At 45.7% G+C, this 17,347-nt stretch overlaps 1 protein-coding gene and 1 long non-coding RNA gene across 2 annotated transcripts in view; one reads left to right on the forward strand and one right to left on the reverse strand.

Annotated features, from left to right (window-relative positions):
- The window catches only part of LOC116966891 (alpha-2,8-sialyltransferase 8F-like), a 71,830-nt gene that overhangs the window by 7,052 nt on the left and 47,431 nt on the right, over positions 1-17,347 (reverse strand). The window lies entirely within an intron of this gene.
- On the forward strand, positions 11,845-13,735 carry LOC116966899. The gene is made up of 3 exons (XR_004410088.1): positions 11,845-11,855; positions 12,836-12,837; positions 13,424-13,735. It is a non-coding gene; the product is annotated as an uncharacterized LOC116966899 (long non-coding RNA).

Below are 17,347 nucleotides of genomic sequence, written 5' to 3' on the forward strand. Positions count from 1 at the left end.
CATTTGCCACCCTTCCAGTCTTCGGGCACCTCTCCTGTATTTAAAGACGACTCGCAAATTTCAACAAGCGCTCCCTCAATTTCTTCTCTGGTTTCCCACAATGTCCACTGATATATCTGATCAGGCCCTGGAGATTTGTCCACCTTCACATACGATAGTACCTTCAGAACCTCTTTGACCGTAATACAGTAGGGTCTGGGTCAATGTTACCTCTAAGCTGTGCGCGTGTGCGAGTGCACACAAGTTTTGAAACCAGTGCACAAAGAAAATTTATGTGCGCAGAAAAGGATTTCTGCGGCTTTTGAAATTCAGGAAAAAACTCTCCGCTATAAAATGTCTTCGCTATAAATGACAGCAGAGAAATGTTATAGCGGAGACATTTTTTCCCCCCCGATTTTCAAAATACAAGACCCGATCCGGCACCGGGGACAGCTGCAGCCCCCTCGGGTATCGGGGAAATCCGGTCGGTGGGCGCCACACTGGTCCACGGGCGCTGCATCTGTCCCTGCACTTCACCTGCGGGATGGCCAGGGGCCACCCTCCGCAAAGATAGCGGCGCTGCTGGCAGGAACCCAGTGGTAAATGGACGGGACTGGACATTAGAGAGGAGGGAGAGGGAGATGGGGTGGGAGAGGATGGGTGAAAGGGAGAGAGGGGTGGAAAGGGAATTGGGAAAGGGAAGGAAAGAAGGGAAGGGAGGGGGGGGCAGAAGAGGAGAGAGGGAGTGAGGAGGAGAGAGGGGAAGGGGGAGGAGAGGGGGGAGGAGAGGGGGAGGAGAGGGGGAAGATGGAGGGGGAGGAGAGAGAGGTGGAGAGAGAGGAGGAGAAAGAGGAGGAGAAAGAGGAGGAGAGAGAGGGGAAGAGAGAGGGGAAGAGAGAGGGGTGAGGGGTGGTGAGAGGGGGAGGTGAGAGGGGAGGTGAGAGGGGAGGTGAGAGGGGAGGTGAGAGGGGAGGTGAGAGGGGGAGGTGAGAGGGGGAGGTGAGAGGGGGAGGTGAGAGGGGGAGGTGAGAGGGGGAGGTGAGATGGGGAGGTGAGAGGGGGAGGTGAGAGGGGGAGGTGAGAGGGGGAGGTGAGATGGGGAGGTGAGAGGGGGAGGTGAGAGGGGAGGTGAGAGGGGGAGGTGAGAGGGGGAGGTGAGAGGGGGAGGTGAGAACGGGAGGAGAGAGGGGAGGAGAGAGGGGGATGGGATGAGAGAGGGGGAGGGGAGGACTAGTTACAGTGTTAAAATAAAGAACTATTTCATTTGAAAAATGAAAGCATTCAAGAGTGTATGTCATAGACACTACAATGTTACCTAAAATGGAGTAATCAATAATTATACAGTATTAGACAATATATAATTTATACTTATTTAACCAAGGAACTGATTGAGGACTTTGGAAGAGGTAGGATGGGGACTCGTTTATATCAACGGGTCAATGGTGGAAAGGGTCAAGAGAATCAAAATCCTGGGCGTGCACATTTCTGAAGATCTCTCCTGGTCGGAGAACACTGATGCAATTATAAAGAAAGCACATCAGCGCCTCTACTTCCTGAGAAGATTACGCAGAGCCGGTATGTCAAGGAGGATTCTCTGTAACTTCTACAGGTGCACAGTAGAGAGCATTCTGACCGGTTGCACCGTGGCTTGGTTCGGCAACTTGAGCGCCCAGGAGGGGAAAGGCTACAAAAAGTAGTAAACATAGAAACGTAGAAACATAGAAATTAGGTGCAGGAATAGGCCATTCGGCCCTTCGAGCCTGCACCGCCATTCAATATGATCATGGCTGATCATCCAACTCAGTATCCCGTACCTGCCTTCTCTCCATACCCTCTGATCCCCTTAGCCACAAGGGCCACATCTAACTCCCTCTTAAATATAGCCAATGAACTGGCCTCAACTAACCTCTGTGGCAGAGAGTTCCAGAGATTCACCAATCTCTGTGTGAAAAAAGTTTTTCTCATCTCGGTTTTAAAGGATTTCCCCCTTATCCTTAAGCTGTGACCCCTTGTCCTGGACTTCCCCAACATTGGGAACAATCTTCCTGCATCTAGCCTGTCCAACCCCTTAAGAATTTTGTAAGTTTCTATAAGATCCCCTCTCAATCTCCTAAATTCTAGAGAGTATAAACCAAGTCTATCCAGTCTTTCTTCATAAGACAGTCCTGACATCCCAGGAATCAGTCTGGTGAACCTTCTCTGCACTCCCTCTATGGCAATAATGTCCTTCCTCAGATTTGGAGACCAAAACTGTATGCAATACTCCAGGTGTGGTCTCACCAAGACCCTGTACAACTGCAGTAGAACCTCCCTGCTCCTATACTCAAATCCTTTTGCTATGAAAGCTAACATACCATTCGCTTTCTTCACTGCCTGCTGCACCTGCATGGCTACTTTCAATGACTGGTGTACCATGACACCCAGGTCTCGCTGCATCACCCCTTTTCCTAATCGGTCACCATTTAGATAATAGTCTGCTTTCCTGTTTTTGCCACCAAAATGGATAACCTCACATTTATCCACATTATACTGCATCTGCCAAACATTTGCCCACTCATCCAGCCTATCCAAGTCACCTTGCAGTCTCCTAGCATCCTCCTCACAGCTAACACTGCCCCCCAGCTTAGTGTCATCCGCAAACTTGGAGATATTGCCTTCAATTCCCTCATCCAGATCATTAATATATATTGTAAATAGCTGGGGTCCAGCACTGAGCCTTGCGGTACCCCACTAGTCACTGCCCGCCATTGTGAAAAGGACCCGTTTACTCCTACTTTTTGCTTCCTGTTTGCCAGCCAGTTCTCTATCCACATCAATACTGAACCCCCAATGCCGTGTGCTTTAAGTTTGTATACTAATCTCTTATGTGGGAACTTGTCGAAAGCCTTCTGGAAGTCTAGATACACCACATCCACTGGTTCTCCCCTATCCACGCTACTAGTTACATCCTCGAAAAATTCTATAAGATTCGTCAGACATGATTTACCTTTCGTAAATCCATGCTGACTTTGTCCAATGATTTCACCACTTTCCAAATGTGCTGCTATCCCATCTTTAATAACTGACTCTAGCAGTTTCCCCACTACCGATGTTAGACTAACTGGTCTGTAATTCCCCGTTTTCTCTCTCCCTCCCTTCTTAAAAAGTGGGGTTACGTTTGCTACCCGCCAATTCTCAGGAACTACTCCAGAATCTAAAGAGTTTTGAAAGATTATTACTAATGAATCCACTATTTCTGGAGCTACTTCCTTAAGTACTCTGGGATGCAGCCTATCTGGCCCTGGGGATTTATCGGCCTTTAATCCATTCAATTTACCCAACACCACTTCCAGACTAACCTGGATTTCACTCAATTCCTCCAACTCCTTTGACCCGCGGTCCCCTGCTATTTCCGGCAGATTATTTATGTTTTCCTTAGTGAAGACGGAACCAAAGTAGTTATTCAATTGGTCCGCCATATCCTTGTTCCCCATGATCAACTCGCCTGTTTCTGACTGCAAGGGACCTACATTTGTTTTAACTAATCTCTTTCTTTTCACATATCTATAAAAACTTTTGCAGTCAGCTTTTATGTTCCCTGCCAGTTTTCTTTTATAATCTATTTTTCCTTTCCTAATTAAGCCCTTTGTCCTCCTCTGCTGGTCTCTGAATTTCTCCCAGTCCTCTGGTATGCTGCTTTTTCTGGCTAATTTGTACGCATCATCCTTCGCTTTGATACTATCCCTGATTTCCCTTGTTATCCACGGATGCACTACCTTCCCTGATTTATTCTTTTGCCAAACTGGGATGAACAATTTTTGTAGTTCATCCATGCAGTCTTTAAATGTCTTCCATTGCATATCCACCGTCAACCCTTTTAGAATTAATTGCCAGTCAATCTTGGCCAATTCACGTCTCATACCCCAAAGTTACCTTTCTTTAAGTTCAGAACCATTGTTTCTGAATTAACAATGTCACTCTCCATCCTAATGAAGAACTCAACCATATTATGGTCACTCTTGCCCAAGGGGGCACGTACAACAAGACTGCTAACTAACCCTTCCTCATTACTCAATACCCAGTCTAAAATAGCCTGCTCTCTCGTTGGTTCCTCTACATGTTGATTTAGATAACTATCCCGCATACATTCCAAGAAATCCTCTTCCTCAGCACCCCTGCCAATTTGATTCACCCAATCTATATGTAGATTGAAGTCACCCATTATAACTGTTTTGCCTTTGTCGCACGCATTTCTAATTTCCTGTTTGATACCATCTCCAACTTCACTACTACTGTTAGGTGGCCTGTACACAATACCCACCAGCGTTTTCTGCCCCTTAGTGTTTCGCAGCTCTACCCATACCGATTCCACATCCTCCAAACTAATGTCCTTCCTTTCCATTGCTTAATCTCTTCTCTAACCAGCAACGCTACCCCACCTCCTTTTCCTTTCTCTCTATCCCTCCTGAATATTGAATATCCCTGGATGTTCAGCTCCCAGCCTTGGTCACCCTGGAGCCATGTCTCCGTGATCCCAACTATATCATAATCATTAATGATTATCTGCACGTTCAACTCATCCACCTTATTATGAATACTCCTTGCATTGAGACACAAAGCCTTCAGGCTTGTTTTTACAACGCTCTTACCCCTTATACAATTATGTTGAAAAGTGGCCCTTTTTGATTTTTGCCCTGGTTTTGTCTGCCTGCCACTTTTACTTTTCACCTTGCTACCTATTGCTTCTACCCTTATTTTACAACCCCCTGCCTCTCTGCTCTTGTACCCATCCCCCTGACACATTAGTTTAAATCCTCCCCAACAGCACTAGCAAACACTCCCCCAAGGACATTGGTTCCATTCCAGCCCAGATACAGACCGTCCTGTTTGTACTGGTCCCACCTCCCCCAGAACTGCCCAGTCCATCATCGGCTCTGACCTCCCTACCATCGAGGGGATCTATCGCAGTCGCTGCCTCAAGAAGGCTGGCAGCATCATCAAGGACCCACACCATCCTGGCCACACCTTCAGGTAGAAAGTACAGGAGCCTGAAGACTGCAACGTCCAGGTTCAGGAATAGCTACTTCCCCACAGCCATCAGGCTATTAAACTCAACTCAAACAAAACTCTGAACATTAATAGCCCATTATCTGTTTATTTGCACTTTATCTGTTTTATTTATTCATGTGTGTATATTTATATAATGGTATATGGATATACTGATCTGTTCTGTATTCATGCCTACTATATTCTGTTGTGCTGAAGCAAAGCAAGAATTTCCTTGTCCTACCTGAGACGCATGACAATAAACTCCCTTGAATCTTGAAATAGGTATCTCATAATCATATTGACTTTATTGTACAGTTTACAAAGATCCATTTCAAATTCTGTAGCTGGCTTATTGAGTTTCTATTGAAATAAATTTTGATTCACCATGTCAAATTCAAAGGGTGCAAAGGGTGTGAAGCGCAAAAGAACTGCAAGCTCGTTTAAAGTTGAATGGCTTAATAAAATAGTAAAAACTGCTACACCAAAAGCTCATGAGGTCATATATTTGCACAAGAATTCAGTGTGCACACACATTTGCAACAGCATAAAAAATTGCACAATACAAAATTACTGCGCACACGAACCACTAACAATTAGAGGGAACATTGCTCTGGGACTCTGGTTCATGTTGCCCGGTCAGTCTAACTGGTTTCCCCACCCAGACTGAGGCTGAACACAGTGGAAGAAATTATTGACATTGCTGGTCAGTTAAATGTCAAAGCACAGGTAAATAATTGCAAATGCATGACAAGATAGTCTACACCCAATACTTTAATTATAGCCCTTCGTAACACCAATATAACTTGCTAAAAGGGTGTGAACATCCACTGAAATGACTGTGTCTTTGCTTGTAAAATTAATTGTAAATAATAGCAATTGCTGAGACGGGTGTGCACACAAATAACTAGTGAGCACATTCTGAAAGGAGGGCTTAAACTACAATGGAATGTGGGAGGAATTTGGGCAGGGAGACAGAGGGAGAAACAAGTAGAGTAATAAGAGACAAAAAAAGAAAGTGGAAAGCAAGGAGAGCAAACACAAGAGACAAATAGGGCCATGGTGCAAATAGTGAAAAGAGAAAGGAAGTGTGGCGGTGCTGGTAGTAAAAAAGGAAATGAACGCAATGTTGAGATTGGATATTAGCTACGAAAATCATGTCAGAGACTCTGTATGGATCAAGCCTCGAACCAACATTCGGGTATACTGAAGAAGGGTTTTGGCCCGAAACGTTGCCTATTTCCTTTGCTCCATAGATGCTGCCTCACCCGCTGAGTTTCTCCAGCATTTTTGTCTACCTTGGGGTAGAAAACATTGGTGGAGTTGTTTGTTCAAGAAGGAACTGTAGATGCTGGAAAATCGAAGGTAGAGGATTGTTTATAGTCCCCCAATAGTAGTAGGATTGTTGGGGATGGAATTAAACAGGATACTAGAGATTTATGCAAGAAGGATACAACTGTAATTATGGATGACTTTAATTCATGCACATAAACTAAACTGGCAATTATCCTGTGGAGGAGGAATTCCTGGAATGTGTAAACAACTAGAATGTGGGAACCAACTAGAGAAGCTGTTATCTAATCTCTGCAATGTGCTATAAGATAGCATTTATTAACAATCTAGCTAATGGTGATATTTGTTGGAGGAACAATCATAACATGATAGAATTATTCATTAAGATGAAATGTTTAACAGTAGCATCAGAAAGTAGGGTCCTAAACTACTAAATGGGTAGATGGTGGAATAATATTCAAAAGTGTATACCTGAATTAAATCAACTATTCATACCTGCCTTAATTTGGTAGTAGGAATATAGGTGTAGATTATTTTCTAAATGGGGTGAGAATCCAGAAATTGGAGGTACAAAGGGACAAGGGAGTGCTGGTACAGGACTACCAAAATGTTAATCTGCAAGTCGAATCGGTAGTAAAGAAAGCAAAGTAAATGCTAGCATTTAGTTCAAGAGGGCTTGTATACAAAACCAGGGATGCAATGCTGGGGCTCTATAAGGTGCTGGTCAGACCACATTTGAAATATTGTGAACAATTATGGGCACCATATCTGAGGAAGGATGTGCTGGTTCTGGAGAGGATACAGAGGAGGTTCACAAGGATGATCCCAGAAATGAGTAGGTTAACATATGATGAGCGTTTGACGACACTGGAGTAACTCAGTGGGACAGGCAGCATCTCAGGAGAGAAGGAATGGTATTTCCCATCTGGAGTATTGTGTACAGTTTGGTCTCTTTATCTGCAGAAGAATGTACTATAGGTTTAATTGACTGTTTGGATCATTAAATGGTGGGTGGGAAAGAGGGGAAAGGACAGGTATTACCCCTTGAAGTTGCATGGGAATGCCATAGGACAGGAAGTAGTGGGTGGGAGAAGAGTTCACCGGGGAATCATGAAGGATGGATCCTTTTGAAATGTTGAAATAGAAGGGGATGTTTGGTGTGGGACATTGTTGGAGCTGGCGGACATTGATGATGCATTATGATGATGCATTGATGATGCAAACTTAAGTTGATGCATTGAACGCAGAGACTAGAGGAATAGAAGGCGAGGACCAAGAGAGGTTTGTGCTCTGCCTGGGAAGACAGGAGGTCAGAATAGAGGTGCATGAAATAGTTCTTCCAAAAAGCTTCACCCACAGCAAGATTGTTAATTATTCCTTTCCTATTGCTGATGGGACTGTCCGATTCACCTCTGCCCCATTGCGAGCATTGAATTCTGTCTATGGAACTGATGCACTACAATGCTGAGAATTAGATTCTGCACTCTGTATCTTGCCCTTTGCTCTGTCTGTTGTACTCAAGTTTGACTTGATTGTATTTATATATAATATTATCTGATTTGATTGGATATCATGTAAAACAAAGCTTTTCATTATATCTTGGTACGTGACAATAATAAATCTAAACCTACACAAATTAGATAGCATGTTCTCTAGTTGAAAGGTGAGAACAAGCTCCAAGAAGACCAAGGAGCTCATTGTAGACTTCAGGAAGTCCAGGGGCGGCACGCACACCCCCATCCACATTAACGGGACGGAGGTGGAACGTGTTTCTAGCTTCAGGTTCCTGGGTGTTAACATCTCCGATGACCTCTCTTGGACCCACAATACCTCAACTCTGATCAAGAAGGCTCACCAGCGTCTCTTCTTCCTGAGGAGACTGAAGAAGGTCCATCTGTCTCCTCAGATCCTTGTGAACTTCTACCGCTGCACCATCGAGAGCATCCTTACCAACTGTATCACAGTATGGTATGGCAACTGCTCTGTCTCCGACCGGAAGGCATTGCAGAGAGTGGTGAAAATTGCCCAACGCATCACCGGTTCCTCGCTCCCCTCCATTGAGTCTGTCCAAAGCAAGCGTTGTCTGCGGAGGGCGCTCAGCATCGCCAAGGACTGCTCTCACCCCAACCATGGACTGTTTACCCTCCTACCTTCCGGAAGGCGCTACAGGTCTCTCCGTTGCCGGACCAGCAGGTCCAGGAACAGCTTCTTCCTGGCGGCTGTCACTCTACTCAACAACGTACCTCGGTGACTGCCAATCACCCCCCCCCCCCGGACACTCCTCCCACAGGAAAAACACTATGTCTGTATATATGCTAATGTAAATATTTATTCAAATCATATGCTATGTCGCTCTTCCAGGGAGATGCTAAATGCATTTCGTTGTCTCTGTACTGTACACGGACAATGACAATTAAAGTTGAATCTGAATCTGAATCTGAAGCTCTGTCCTTGCTCTGTTCGGGAAGAGAGGGGCTGAGAGCAGAGGTACAGAAAACAGGTGAAACAGAGTCAAGGGCTCTGTCCTCCATGGTGCCATGCTGCTGCACCTAAGTCTTTAGATAAAGAAGTTCCTTATACACTTCCACTTCCTTATCAATGTATCTCCCTCTCCCCCGACATCAGTCTGAAGAAGGGTCTTGTCCCAAAAGGGTCTCACCCATTCCTTCTCTCCAGAGATGCTGTCTGTCCCGCTGAGTTACTCCAGATATTTGTGTCTATCTTAAGCTGCAAAATATGGTGTGTTCAAATCTTAAATATATCTATGGGCTCTAACATACAAACAATTGAAATCTTTGAACCTTCAATTTCCCCACGCAAAAGAATAAGTTACTCTTTAAATAAATTGGAACGGCAGAGGGGGCGCCATCCTGTGTGGTATGGCTGCCCAGCCTGCAACTCTTCGTTTTTCACTCTTTTTATAATTTTTTGTGAGTTTTAGTGTTTTGTTTTTTGGAGCTCTAGTCTTTTTTATGTGGGGGTGGGGGGAGAAAGGGGGAAACTGCTTTTCAGGGTCCCTACCTGGTCGGAGAGGCAGCTTTTCTCCGGGCTGCACTTTCGACCCGTCCTCGCGGCCTACCAGCGGGCCTGGAGCGGCGTTTCCTGAGGGGACCGCCCAGTACCTCGGCTTCGGCGGCGGCATAGCGTTGGAGCGCTATTGCGGAGCGGGCGATGCCTTGCCCGGGTCGTCGCACTGGAGCTCCGGTGAGCTGAAGACCGCTGATGAAACATCGCGGAGCTGCGGGTCTGTGGAGCGGCCAGCTGCGGGCGACGGCGCTGACTTCAACTTCTGGAGCCTGGGATCTCTCGCCGAGATCGCCAGTGGTGGAGCTCCATCCGGCGCGGCCTTGTTGGCTTCGGAAGCCGCGGTCTCCGGTAAGGGAAGCGGCCGTTCCGGGGATCCCATGCCGCTGAGAGGATTCTCCCGACGCCGGAGCATCATCACTCGGCGAGAACGGCCTGGAACATCGGGCCTCCATAAAGGCAACTGTGGAGGCCTCAATAGGCCCGACTATGGGGGGGGACATGGGATGGGGACAGGACATTGTGCCTTCCCTCATAATGGGAACCATTGTGGGGGGATGTTTTTATGTTTAAATTTATTTATTACTGTTTTGTCTGTATTCTGTCTTTATGTGCTGCATTGGCAAGAAGCATTTCACTACACCTAGGTGTATGTGACCAATAAAATAACCTTTGAACCTTTGGATTGAACTGAATTCTGACCAGGTTGAAGCTAGGTTGAATAAGTTCCTGGAGAGGCAGATGACCAGGGTAGTTAATAAAAGAAAGGCTTCACAATGAAACAAAACCCTACTCGAGTCATATAATCATCAAGATATACAGCACAGAAACAGGCCCTTTGGCCCTACTTGTCCATGGCAACCAAGTTGGCATTCTCAGTGATTTCCATTTGCCTGCATGTGGCCCATATCCCCTTAAACCCAGATTTATATCCAAATACCCTTTGAAAGTCATAATTGGATCCATTTTTGCAGATGTCTCTCACAGCTCATTCCAGAATTGGTTACTCTATGAATGAAAAGGTTGCCTCTTATACCTCTTCTCCCTTACCTGAAGCCGATACCCTTTAGTATTAGAATCCTCCAGCCTGGGAAAAAGGCTATGTGCGTTCACTTTATCTATGCCCCTCCTGTAGATGACAACCAGAACTGCAGAAATTACTTCATGCATGGTCTCACCAATGACTTGTACAGCTGCATTATGATTGGATTGTATTGTTTGTATTGTATTGTATATCTTTATTGTTATTTTCCTGAGTACTCACATACCCAGAGGAAACAAAAAAAGCGTTACTCAAACCAGTGTCCATTCAGTGTGCAGTAAAAAATAAATAGAAATAAAAATACATATATCATGAATAAGTTTAACACTACTCTCAACTAAACATCAACAGGCGTTCCGATCGGCAGCGGCACGACAGTGGCTCTGTCCAGGTTGGTGGTTGGTGCGCGATACTTTGGCAGGGTGCAAAGTCCGTTTAACAGTCTTATAGCCTGCGGGAAGAAGCTGAGGAGCATCCTGCTGGTTTTGCAGCTAATGCTCCTGTACCTCTTCCCAGATGGCAGGATGGAGAATATGTGATGCGATGGGTGGTAGGGGTCTTTGATGATGGAGATGGCTCTGTTGATACATCTCTTCCTGTATATGTCCAGCAAGAAAGGGAGTGGAGCACCAATAATCCTGCTGGCGGTCTTCACAATCCTGTCAAGTTGGTGCCGTTCGTACGCCTTGCAGCTCCCGAACCAGGAAGTGATGCCGTTGGTTAATGTGCTCTCGATTGTCCCCCTATAAAAAGTTCGTAGATGTGTAGTGGGGAGACCTGCTTTACGTAGTCTTCGGAGAGGGTGTAGTCGCTGCTGGGCTCTCTTGACCAGTGCTGTGGTGTTGGTTGTGGACATCAGGTCATCTGACAGGTGGAGTCCTAGGAACTTCACGCTGCTGACCCTTTCCACATCAGCTCCATCGATGTGCAGAGGTGTATGGTGTTGTTTTCCCGCCCTCCTGAAGTCAACCACCATCTCCTTAGTTTTTCCCACGTTGAGAATGAGGTTGTGGGATTTGCACCATCCTGTGAGCAGCTCCACCTCCATCCTGTACGCCGTCTCATCATTGTCACTGATGAGACCCACCACTGTTGTGTCATCAGCGAACTTGTTGATGAAGTTGTTATTGAGTCTAGCAGTACAGTCGTGTGTAAGCAGACTAAACAGCAGGGGGCTTAGGACACAGCCTTGGGGCGAGCCAATGCTCACGGCTATGGTTTTTGATGTCCTACTGCCCACCCTGACTGTCTGCTGCCGTTGTGATAGAAAGTTCAGGACCCAGTTACATGTGCCAGCATCAACCCCCAATAGCTCCAACTTCTCCACCAGCTGCTGCGGAATGATTGTGTTAAACACAGAGCTGAAGTCTATGAAGAGGATCCTGGCATAAGTATTTTTCCGATCAAGGTGTGACAGTACGAGGTTCAGTGTTGTTGAGACTGCGTCCTCTGTGGATCGGTTGGCTCTGTAGGCGAACTGCAGTGGGTCTAGGTCGGCAGGTAGACTCTTTTTGATGTGCTGCATAACCAGTCGCTCAAAACACTTCATTGCTATGGGTGTTAGAGCCACTGGTCGAAAGTCATTATGGCAGGCTGGGTTTGGTTTCTTCGGGACAGGGACGATGGTAGCACTCTTAAGACAGTTGGGCACTACTGCCTGGCTGAGTGAGATGTTAAAAATGTCTGTGAAGACATCTTTCAGTTGCTCGGCACAGTCTCTTAAAACGCATCCAGGAATGTTGTCCGGCCCTGCAGCTTTGCGTGGATTGATGCTGGCAAAGGCCTTTTTAACTCAGGCTGCGGACAGCCTAAGCGACTGGTCACTGGGAGATAGCAGTAGTGCACGTGTCTGGGTGCTGTTTTTAACCTCAAACCGTGCGTAGAACTCGTTCAGTTCATCTGGTAGAGAGGGGTCCTTTTGGCATATCCGCAGCGGGGGGGGGGCAATGTTTGTATTCAATACTCTTCCTGATAAAAGCGAGCATTCCAAACACCTTCTCCACCACACTATGCACCAGACACAGGAACCATGCATCCTTTCCCCAATCATTCTATTCTACAACACTCTTCAGGGCTCTACCATTGATTGTGTGTCCTCCCCTGATTTGACAAATCAAAGTTCAACATCTCACACTTGTCAAACTTACATTTTATTCGCCCTTCTTGGCTCTCCTACATAATTGATCTAGGTAAACTTTGATATCTTTAGACATCAGACATACAGCGCAGTAAACAGACCCTTCAGCTCACTGAGTCCACGCTGACCAGCGATCACCATGTACATTAACACTATCCTACACACTGGGGAAAATGTACAATTTTACTGAAGCCAATTGACTTACAAATCTGTACATCGTTTTGGAGTGTGAGAGGAAGTCGGAGCATGTAGAGAAAACCCACGTGGTCACGGGGAGAACGTACAAATTCCATACAGCCAGCACCCGTAGTCAGGATCAAACCCGTGTCTGTAAGCCGTGCGCTGTAAGGCAGCAACTCTACCACTGCGCTACTATGCTGCCCAATGTGTGCTCCTCACTGCCTCATACACCACCAATTTTGGTAACTTTTGCAAATTCACTGACAATGTTGGCTGTGCTGTCATCCAAGTCAATATAGATAACATACACAGTTGACCCAGCACAGAGCCCAGAAACCGGCCCTGATCCAATGCTCTGACCCCGCCACCTTTGCTGAGCAACTCAACATCTATTACAGCAGGTTTGACAGGACACACCCCCAGAATGACTGGACCCTCACCAGCAGTTCATCAATCACAGTGGATAAAAGGAAGGTTACATCTATACTGGGCCGCATCAACCCTCACAAAGCTTCTGGCCCGGACAGGCTCAGGGGCAAGGTGCTGAGGGAATGCTCAGTTCAGCTGGGTGATGTCATCACTCAGCTATTCCAGCATCTCCTTGACTCCAGCTGTGTCCCACGGATGTGGAAGGAGTCCACACTTATACCGGTGCCGAAGAAATCTAACGCCAGGGAGATGAAGGACTTCAGACCGGTGGCACTCACATCCATTCTTTCCAAGTGTATGGAGAGGGTGGTAAGTGATCACCTCACTGCTATGGTGGTGGACAGGCTTGACCCACTCCAGTTTGCCTATAAGGCAAGGCATGGGGTGGAGGATGCCTGTTTGACTCTCCTGGACACAGTTAGCAGACAGCTGGACTCCCCACACCCCCACACACGGATTTTATTTATGGATTTTTCTTCCGCTTTTAACACAGTCAACACGGTCACCCTCTGCAACCGCCTTCTGGATCTACAAGTCAACCCATCACTTATCCTGTGGATAAAAGACTTCCTGCAGGACCGGCCTCAGCATGTGGTGGTAAATGGTTTTAAATCCAAGAACATGATTTTAAACACCGGTGGCCCCCAGGGTTGTGTTTTATCACCGATTTTATTTTCCATCTACACAAACAACATAACAAACAATAACAGTGACATTTCCCTTTTTAAGTATGCAGACGATATGGCCCTGGTGGCCCACATCAAGGATCACAATTCTCTGGCTGCCTACTATCAGCAGGTCAACACCCTGATGCTGTGGATCAAAGAGAGCTCTCTGGATCTTAACATCTCAAAGACCAAGGAGCTGTGTTGTGGGGGGAGGCGAACATCTTCCCCCCAACCTCTCTTTGAGGCTGAATGGGCAGACAGTTGAGCAGGTAGAGGCCTTTAGATACCTGGGCACAGAGATTGACACCTGCCTGTCCTTCTCCCAGCACACAGACTCTGTGTACAAGAAGGCACAGCAACGCCTGTTCCTGCTGAGGAAACTCAGGAGCTTTGATGTCAGACAGGACATTTTAACAGCTGTCTATAAATCACTTATAGAATCTGTACTCACCTTTAACATCACATCCTGGTTCACCCTCACCTCTGTCAAAGACAAATCAAAGCTTTCCCTGATCATCAATCAAGCAAGCAAAATAACTGGCATAACTCAAAATCAATTATCAGTACTCCACACCCAGGCAGTTAAAAGGAAAGCCAACCTCATTACACAGGATCCAACCACCCCCTGCACAAGTCCTTCCAACTTCTGCCATCAGGCCGCCGATATAAAGTCCCCCTATCCAAGAAAAACATCCACAAAAACTCATGCATACCCATTGCCATAAACAGCTTAAATAAAAAATGAACAAGGAACAAATTAACCCTGACGCACTGTCACTTTACACGTATACACAACTTTTATCTTGTCTATTTTTATAGTTTCTAATCTTTATACTTGCTTTTAAGATCTATACACACTGTGTGTGCTCGCAGAAATCTGTGTTGTATGACTGCTTATCAGTACATTGTCCTGGTTGTATGTTGAGCCACGTCAAAGAAGATTTTCTGTTATGACAGACAATAAAGTTTTCTGAATCTGAATCTGAATCTGAATCCTTGATCAGTCTGAAGAAGGGTCTCGACCCAAAACGTCACGCATTCCTTCTCTCCAGAGATGCTCCTGTCCCGCTGAGTTACCCCAGCTTTTTGTGTCTATCTTTGATTTAAACCAGCATCTGCAGTTCTTTCCTACACAGATCCTTGAGGCAGTCCACTGGTCATAGTCCTCCAATCAGTAAAAAAACACTCCGCAAATACCCTTTGGCTCTTTTCTCCGTTAATTTCCAATCCAATTGGCTACCTTTGAATTTCACGTGATCTAAATTTCCATCCTGAAGTCCACATAGAAACATAGAAATTAGGTGCAGGAGTAGGCCATTCGGCCCTTCGAGCCTGCACCGCCATTTAATATGATCATGGCTGATCTTCCAACTCAGTATCCTATACCTGCCTTCTCTCCATACCCCCTGATCCCTTTAGCCATAAGGGCCACATCTAACTCCCTCTTAAATATAGCCAATGAACTGGCCTCAACTACCTTCTGTGGCAGAGAATTCCAGAGATTCACCAATCTCTGTGTGAAAAATGTTTTTCTCATAGACAATGCTCACTGCCCTGCCCTCATCATTTCTCTGTGACCTCTTAAAAAAAACTACAGGTTTGTGAGACACTATTTCCCAAGTGCAAACTATCAATTATCCAAATGCTAACACGTCCTGTCTTTAAGAATCCCACCCAGCAACTTTTCCACCACTGATGTTAGACCCTGTAGTTCCCTGGCTTGTTGTTGCTGCTCTTCTTAAATAATGGTACAACATTAGTCACTCTCCAGATTTTCAGAACTTCATCTGAGGCTACAGTTGATGCAAATATCCCTGCAAGAGCCTCAGCAATTTCCTCCCTAGCTTCTTACAAGGACGTAGGAAGCTAGGGAGGAAATTGCTGAGGCTCTTGCTCCATCCCCTCTCTTTCTCTATCTCACTCGCTGCTCTTTGCACTGCTCTCTTGTGCAAGGATAAGCAGTATTTCATTGTGATTAGGGCAGCCAAGGTGGCGCAGCGGTAGAGTTGCTGCCTTACAGCGCTTGCAGCGCTGGAGATCAGGTTAAATCCTGACTACGGGTGCTGTCTGTATTGAGCTTTACCTTCTCCCCGTGACCTGCGTGGGTTTTCTCCAAATCTTCGGTTTCCTCCCACACTCCAAAGACATACAGGTTTGTAGGTTAATTGGCTTGGTATAAATGTAAATTGCCCCTAGTGCGTATAGAATAATGTGTGGGGATTACTGGTCGGTGCGGACTCGATGGGCCAAAGGGCCTATTTCCATGTGGTGTCACTAAACTAAATTAAAATGACTGATGGTTTTAATTCTTTGACAACCATAGTTATATTGTGACAGAGTTTACAATAATGTGTTACTTTTTCATTGCTGTGTCATATGTCAATGTTAAACACAAAAAATAATGAATTATTTCACAGAATGCAGTCAATATACTGAGCAAATGTAATATCTAGGAAGGAATTGCAGATGCTGGTTTACACCAAAGATAGACATAAAAAGCTGGAACAACTCAGCGGGACAGGCAGCATCTCTGGAGCGAAGGAATGGGTGACGTTTCAGGTCAAGAACCTTTTTCAGTGAGAGCCAGAGGATAGCTGGACACAGAGATAAGGAAGGGTAAAGTGTGTGAAAATGAGACATCAAAAGAGTCGAGGCTCAAGGAATATATAGAAAAGACCATTGTTAGCAATGAGAAGGTGACAACAAAGCAAACAAAGATAAAATGTAATTGGGGACAGTCTGACTGGTGGCAAAACGGTGAAGGGGGAGGGATGGAAAGAGAGGGAAGGCAAGGGTTACTTGAAGTTAGAGAAGTCAATGTTCATACTACTGCCCAAGCGAAATATGAGGTGCTTTACACAATTGTACAATTTGCTTTATGTCTGTTTGCTTTGCTCAGTACTAATCAGTCTGAAGAAGGGTCCCGACCTGAAAAGTCACCAAACCACGTTCTCCAAAGATGCTGCCTGACACGTTCAGGTATTCCAGCACTATGTGTTATTTAAAAAAACCAGCATCTGCAGTTCCTTGTGTCCAATGTTCTCTTAAATCTACTTTCAGATCCGCAGATCTCTCCACCAGGAGCAACTGACCTCCCAACCCATTCATGTACCCGAACAGACCTGAGTAGTGAGGTCAAGAATGAGACCGACTGCAACCAATGTGATGTAACCACCTCCTGTGGCTTCCCCGTACTCTCACTTTTAACTCAATTTCAATCACTTGTTCTGTTATTGCACTTCAGTCAGATTACACAATATTTGTGAACTTCTGCTGCTTAACATTTGCTTTTTAGTTTAGTTTAGAGGAAACCGGAACACTCGGAAAAAACCCATGCAGGTCACAGGGAGAATATACAAACTCCGTTCAGACAGCACCTGTAGTCAAGATCGAAGCAGGGTCTCTGACGCTGTAAGGCAGCCAGCATCTCCACCACTGCGCTACCCTGTGTTTTGCTGGTGTATTTGTTGTTTCTCTCATGTATACAGAATGCTCTATGAGCTTCATGTGCACAAGGAATTTCATCATACCTTGGAGAACATGGGAATAACTAATTAATTAACTAAGATT

This window comes from Amblyraja radiata, chromosome 2 (genome assembly GCF_010909765.2).
Source record: "Amblyraja radiata isolate CabotCenter1 chromosome 2, sAmbRad1.1.pri, whole genome shotgun sequence".
In the NCBI taxonomy this organism is placed as follows: domain Eukaryota; kingdom Metazoa; phylum Chordata; class Chondrichthyes; order Rajiformes; family Rajidae; genus Amblyraja; species Amblyraja radiata.